The sequence below is a fragment of the Eptatretus burgeri genome, chromosome 5, assembly GCF_056783735.1.
Source record: "Eptatretus burgeri isolate ZD-2024b chromosome 5, Ebu_testis_v1, whole genome shotgun sequence".
Taxonomy (NCBI): Eukaryota; Metazoa; Chordata; class Myxini; order Myxiniformes; family Myxinidae; genus Eptatretus; species Eptatretus burgeri.
In genome coordinates, this window is record NC_140965.1 from 35097612 (window position 1) to 35103708 (window position 6097).

Consider the following 6097-nt stretch of genomic DNA (forward strand, 5'->3'; position numbering starts at 1 on the left):
AAGATCACTCGCCTCAGTCGGAGCATAAATAGAGACCAGGGAAATGACACCTAAGGAGTGACGAATCCTTAATCTCATGATACGCTCGTTGACCGGTGTTACCTCAATTATCATTGGGGTCAGCTTATTGGACACAGCTACAGCAACTCCTTGGGTATGGTAACCATCAGAGCGACCAGACCAATAGTAGGTGTAACCACCCACCATTATCTCGCCGCAATCCGGTCTCCGAACCTCAGAGAGAGCTGCAATCCCGATGTCCAAACGCTTGAGCTCAGATGATAACAGAGACAGGTGATCATCCTCTCTTAGGGATAGGACATTCCAGGCACCCACCCGAAGGGACCGCCTCAGGTTAACCCAAGGAGACCGCCGTCTGGTGGAGCGACACCTCAGCACCACTCCGACACACTCTCCCGCAATCTGACCCAGGGATGTTACCCCGTGGTTTCCCTCCTATCAAAGATTGGGGGTCCCGAAGGCTTTGCCCCAATCCCATCATCCGGTGAGCTGCCCTGCGAAGGGAAGCTGCACAGGAGGTACTCCCACGGAGTGGGTTTTCAGATTTTTTTGCGTTTTTGCGTTTTGCGGAATGAAGCGTTTTACGGTGGCTGGAGTGCAAATCCTGCCACCAACCTCCTAATAAGAAGTAACCCAACTGCAGGAGGACGTCCGCAGACACAGTTGGGCACTAGATATGGATGGCCGTTGGCTCACAAGGAGCTCCTCCGCCCTTTGACAGGTTTTGTTTTTAATCCTGCTGGGTGTCCATATCCAAACACCCTCCGGAAAAGAGGAAAAACTCCGAAGAAGAGGAAAAACTAGCAAAACCTTCACCTAGTCCTGAAACAAGGAAACCTCTTCACAGGACCACTCTGCAGGATGGGGTAACTCGGCCAAGTGGAAAAATAAATTTTCCTACCCCCATTTGGTGTTGTTTAGGAGACACCATCTCCGTACTGGATGGCCGTTGGCTCTTGAAGGGAGCTCATCCACCCATTGTGAGGTGTTGTTTTTCGTCCTGGTATTACCATGACCAGTGTTGTTATTTTTTTCAGCTACAACAACAGTTTCAAATGTGTACCAAAGACAGAATCACTTTGAACACTTTGTGAGTCATTACTCACCGTTTCCTTTGTAGATCAATTGAAAGCCAATGCACAGGACACCTACCGGTGGTGTTGGTTTTCAACTCAGACCTGCAAAGAAAAAAAATCATTGCTACAGATCTAGTCATCACAAGCGGTAAAACCTCCAGCATTTGAGGGCACAGGATTAACATATTGCAGAGACTCAGAAAAAGTAAAACAAGTAAATTAAAAACGGAATAAAAATGAACGTTTAACTGCAAGCTTTTCCGTATCAAATGTAGAACACCACATGTCCTTAAACGAGGTCATGTCACTATTGGCTGGACCGTAAGTTCGCTGATACGTGCACACCAGCATCCCACCTGCGAACCATCAAGGATCTATCAGGACGACTTGGTACAGTTGCCCAGACGTAACATTAAACAAACGGTACAGCCGTGTTGCTCATATCTCCGTGCCGAAGTTAACCTGTTGTGACATCACATGGCTTCGCTACGAAGCATGGAACAAGGAAAGAACAAATCGGTGTACCGACCATCTTGCCATTGTTTAAACCATTATTTAAACTTTGTATATGTTATTGTATTTGGTCAACGAAGAAATGCCTTAGGCAAACAGATTAGAGAAACGGGAAAGCTCCTTGGCTACAACACACAGGTAGGCGATCCATCCATTGGAGAACTTGAAGGAAGGAGTATTGTGGAGATTGTTGCTACAAACACACCCAGTCGTTGGCGTACTCAAAGGCACATTCACTTTTGACCTCCAGCTTTGCGCCTTTGTCATGTAATGTGATACGTCATAATTAACCGGTGTGTCTGTTTGTGAAACCAACGTGGGTATAAGTCAAAATGATCAGGAATGTCATTGACATTGGCAAGACTTGACACTTCCACGATCAAACTGCAGAGATTCCAGCGAACGAGGTGGTCCATTGGATCAGCATTATGAGAAGAACATGTATGAAGATGAAGAAGTATACAAATGTGGGACATCGCTGGTTGTACTCACAAGTTATGTGGAATAAAATCACCTGTCTTGTGAATACAACCATCAAGGTCGTGGGAAATGGCCAAAATGTGAAATCTTCTTTATTACCTCTGGCACTGAAGGTGAAGGAGGTTATGTTTTCACCCCTTTCTTTCTGTTTGTCTGTGTACAGGAAATCTCAAAAAGTTGTGCACGGATGTGGATGAAATTTTGTGGACAGGTTCGGTGTGACAAGGGCGAACTGATTAGATTTTGGGAAAGATCCGGATCCGGATCCGACTACTAGAATTTTTAAAGTGATTCTTCACCATTGTAAGATTGGGCCAAAAACGATAAATAGCACGATATCTAAAAATGATCTGGACGGGTTTGGATGAAACTTGGTTGGGTTGGGTGTGAGACAAGGAAGAATCGATTCAATTTTGGTGAATATCCGGATCTTCACCAAAAGGGAGGAAGAGAGGAGGGATGGAAGGAAGGAAGGGAGGGAGAGAGGAGGGATGGATGGAAGAGAGTGAGGAGGCATTGAAAGAAGAGAGTGAGAGAAGAGGGATGGAAGGAAGGGAGTGAGAGAAGAGGGATGGAAGGAAGGGAGTGAGAGAAGAGGGATGGAAGGAAGGGAGTGAGAGAGGAGGGATGGAAGGAAGGGAGATGGAGGAGGGATGAGAGAGAGAGAGAGAGAGAGAGAGAGAGAGAGAGAGAGAGAGAGAGAGAGAGAGAGAGAGAGAGAGAGAGAGAGAAAGAGAGAGAGAGAGTGTGAGAGAGAGACAGTGAGAGAGAGTGAGAGAGACAGAGAGTGAGAGGGAGACAGAGAGACAGAGAGTGAGAGGGAGAGAGAGACAGAGAGTGAGAGGGAGAGAGAGACAGAGAGAGACAGAAAGAGACAGAGAGAGACAGAGAGAGACAGAGAGAGACAGAGAGAGACAGAAAGAGGCAGAGAGTGACAGAGAGTGACACAGAGAGAAAGAGGCAGAAGGAAGGGAGAGAGGAGGGATGGAAGGAAGGGAGAGAGGAGGGATGGAAGGAAGGCAGGGAGGGAGAGAGGAGGGATGGAAGGGAGGGGGAGAGAGCTTGGATGGAAGCGAGGGAGAGAGGAGGGATGGATGGAAGGGAGGAGAGGGAGGAAGGGAGGGAAGGAAGGGAGGCAGAGAGGAGGGATGGAATGGAGAGAGAGAGAGAGAGGAGTGAGGGGATGTGGAGGGAGATAGTGGTGGAGAGAGGGATGGATGGGAGAGACAGAGGGAGAGTGTTCCGGCCTGCAGAATACCAAGCCAACATACGATTAACCCACTTTTATTTAGGGATTGTAACCATCAAATATATACATGTACATAAAGAAGAAAGGCAAAGAACCTGATTAGGCCAGCACAAGGGTGAATGAGGAGGTAGCCAGGGAGCTGGAGGGTGCTGTTAGTGTAAAAGATGGTGGCGACCAGATGGAACCCCTTTGGAATCCGGCCAGTCCCAAGACAGAACCTGCAGTCCGATGGTCCTAAAACTGTCAGAAGAGGAGAGACTCAGATGTTGTGTATGTGAGTGGCAGTGTATCCTCCAGTGCCAAACTCAAGGCAAGATCAGGGATCCGAACTGGAGGAGCTGCAGCAAGAGTTCAAGCAAGCACAGCATTCAATGCAGCCCGCCCCCAGTAGGCCACAATCCTGGCCTCACAGTAGGCCCCAATGTAAGTCCCAACAGTAGGCCCCCAGGCAGGCCCCAACAGAAGGACCCCAGGCAGGTCCCAACAGTAGGCCCCCAGGCAGGTCCCAACAGTAGGCCCCCAGGCAGGCCCCAACAGTAGGCCCCCAGGCAGGCCACAATGGTAGGCTCCCTGGCAGGGCCCAATGGTAGGCCCCCAGGTAGGCCGCAACAGTAGGCCCAAGGTAGGGATACTGCAATAAGGGTTCGACCGAACACAACCTTCGGATAAAGATACTGCAGATGGAAACTCCTACCCGGAAAGGCACTCAACAAAGAGCCCTCCTCAAAATGGCTACCATCTCCTCCATTGCATCAACTTCTGGGTGAGAGAGAGGGAGAGGAGACGGAGAGAGGAAGAGGAGAGAGAGAGAGGAAGAGGAGAGAGAGAGAGGAAGAGGAGAAAGAGAGAGGGGTGGGAGAGAGAGAGAGAGAGAGAGAGAGAGAGAGAGAGAGAGAGAGAGAGAGAGAGAGAGAGAGAGAGAGAGAGAGAGAGAGAGAGAGAGAGAGAGAGAGAGAGAGAGAGGTGGGAGAGAGAGAGAGAGAGAGAGGTGGGAGAGAGAGAGAGAGAGAGAGAGAGAGAGAGAGAGAGAGAGAGAGAGAGAGAGAGAGAGAGAGAGAGAGAGAGAGAGAGAGAGAGAGAGAGAGAGAGAGAGAGAGAGAGGTGGGAGAGAGAGAGAGAGAGGTGGAGAGAGAGAGAGAGAGAGTGGGAGAGAGAGAGAGAGAGAGTGGGAGAGAGAGAGAGAGAGAGGTGGGAGAGAGAGAGAGAGAGAGAGAGAGAGAGAGAGAGAGAGAGAGAGAGAGAGAGAGAGAGAGAGAGAGAGAGAGAGAGAGAGAGAGAGTGGGAGAGAGAGAGAGAGAGAGAGAGAGAGAGAGAGAGAGAGAGAGAGAGAGAGAGAGAGAGAGAGAGAGAGAGAGAGAGAGAGAGAGAGAGAGAGAGAGAGAGAGAGAGAGAGAGAGAGAGAGAGAGAGAGAGAGAGAGAGAGAGAGAGAGAGAGAGAGAGAGAGAGAGAGAGAGAGAGAGAGAGTATAGAGAGAGGAGGAGAGGAGTGGGAGACGGAGAGAGAGAGAGGGAGAGGGGTTGGAGAGAGAGAGAGGTAGAGCGGTGGGAGGGATTGAGAGAGAGTGGGAGAGGGGTGGGAAAGAGAGGAAGAGAGGTGGGATAGAGGGGTGGGAGAGAGAGGGGTGGGAGAGAGGGGTGAGAGAGAGGGGTGAGAGAGAGGGGTGAGAGAGGGAGAGGGGTAGTTGAGAGAGGAAGAGGGGTAGTTGAGAGAGGGGAGGGTGTGAGAGGGATGGGTGGGTGGGAGAGTGGTGGGAGGAAGAGGGTGGGAGAGAGAGGAAGAGAGGATGAAAGAGAGGGTGGGGGAGAGAGGGAGTGGCATGGGGGAGAGCGGTGGGAGAGAGAGAGGGAAGTAAAGGGGTGGAAAAGAGAGTGCTGATAGAGGGAGAGAGAGGTAAGAGAGAGAGAGAGTGAGGGAGATGGGTGGGAAAGAGAGTGCTGAGAGAGCGAGAGGGTGAGGGGTGGGAGGGAGGAGGGGGGGATTCTAGCAGATGTGACATCCAGTTTAACAACAGACACATTGATGAATCATCCTGCCTGTGAAACACTGGGATGACAGTTTATAGCTGGGTCAGGATTTGAACCAAGGCTTGACAACTTAGAGTGAGTGTGTGTTCCTCTTGGCTATCCTACTGTGATGTTAACGAAATGTTTCATTTTTTTAAATTTTTACTGTATTTATCTATGCTGAAGTGATGGGTTGTGTAATGAAAAAAGATCGTACAAAAATGGAAATGTGGTATAAAATAAAATTGTACATTTTCAGCAAGCAAGCAACCGCCTGATACATGGCAGAACAATGCAGGGCCAACACAGGCGAATGGCCCCTGAATATTGTTCAAGTCGATCGAGATACAGTATTCAGTGACTGTGAATATTGTAGAGTGCTTGCCACGTAGCTTCACAACTCTAATGAAACGGTTGATAATAAACAGCGAGCTTGGCAAGTGATTAGTGATTGCCGATCCAACATATGACACATATACCTCCCGGAGATGCCCAAAATATCAAATATATCCCAATTAAACAAATGAGCACTTTTAGAGCAGTCGGAACTGCTTCTAAGTTCAATTCAGGTGCTTAAATTTTCTAATTTGGCTGAGTTTAAGAGAGGTTATGGCATGTGCGGAAATGAAATAAAGCCATGAATGCTGACATCTCTGGGCATTTATTAGGATTGCGATGTATGCAGCTATTCATAGGTATGATGATCAAACATTCGATAATATGAGTGAGGAAAGTGGAAAAAAAAAACTTTATC

General features: G+C 48.8%; 1 long non-coding RNA gene across 1 annotated transcript; it reads right to left on the reverse strand.

Annotated features, from left to right (window-relative positions):
* Positions 1-812: 812 nt before the first annotated feature.
* LOC147026214 (uncharacterized) lies at positions 813-4087 on the reverse strand. Its single transcript, XR_015058162.1, has 3 exons — positions 3435-4087; positions 1128-1199; positions 813-1021 (listed from the first exon to the last, which is right to left on the reverse strand). It is a non-coding gene; the product is annotated as an uncharacterized LOC147026214 (long non-coding RNA).
* Positions 4088-6097: the final 2010 nt, after the last annotated feature.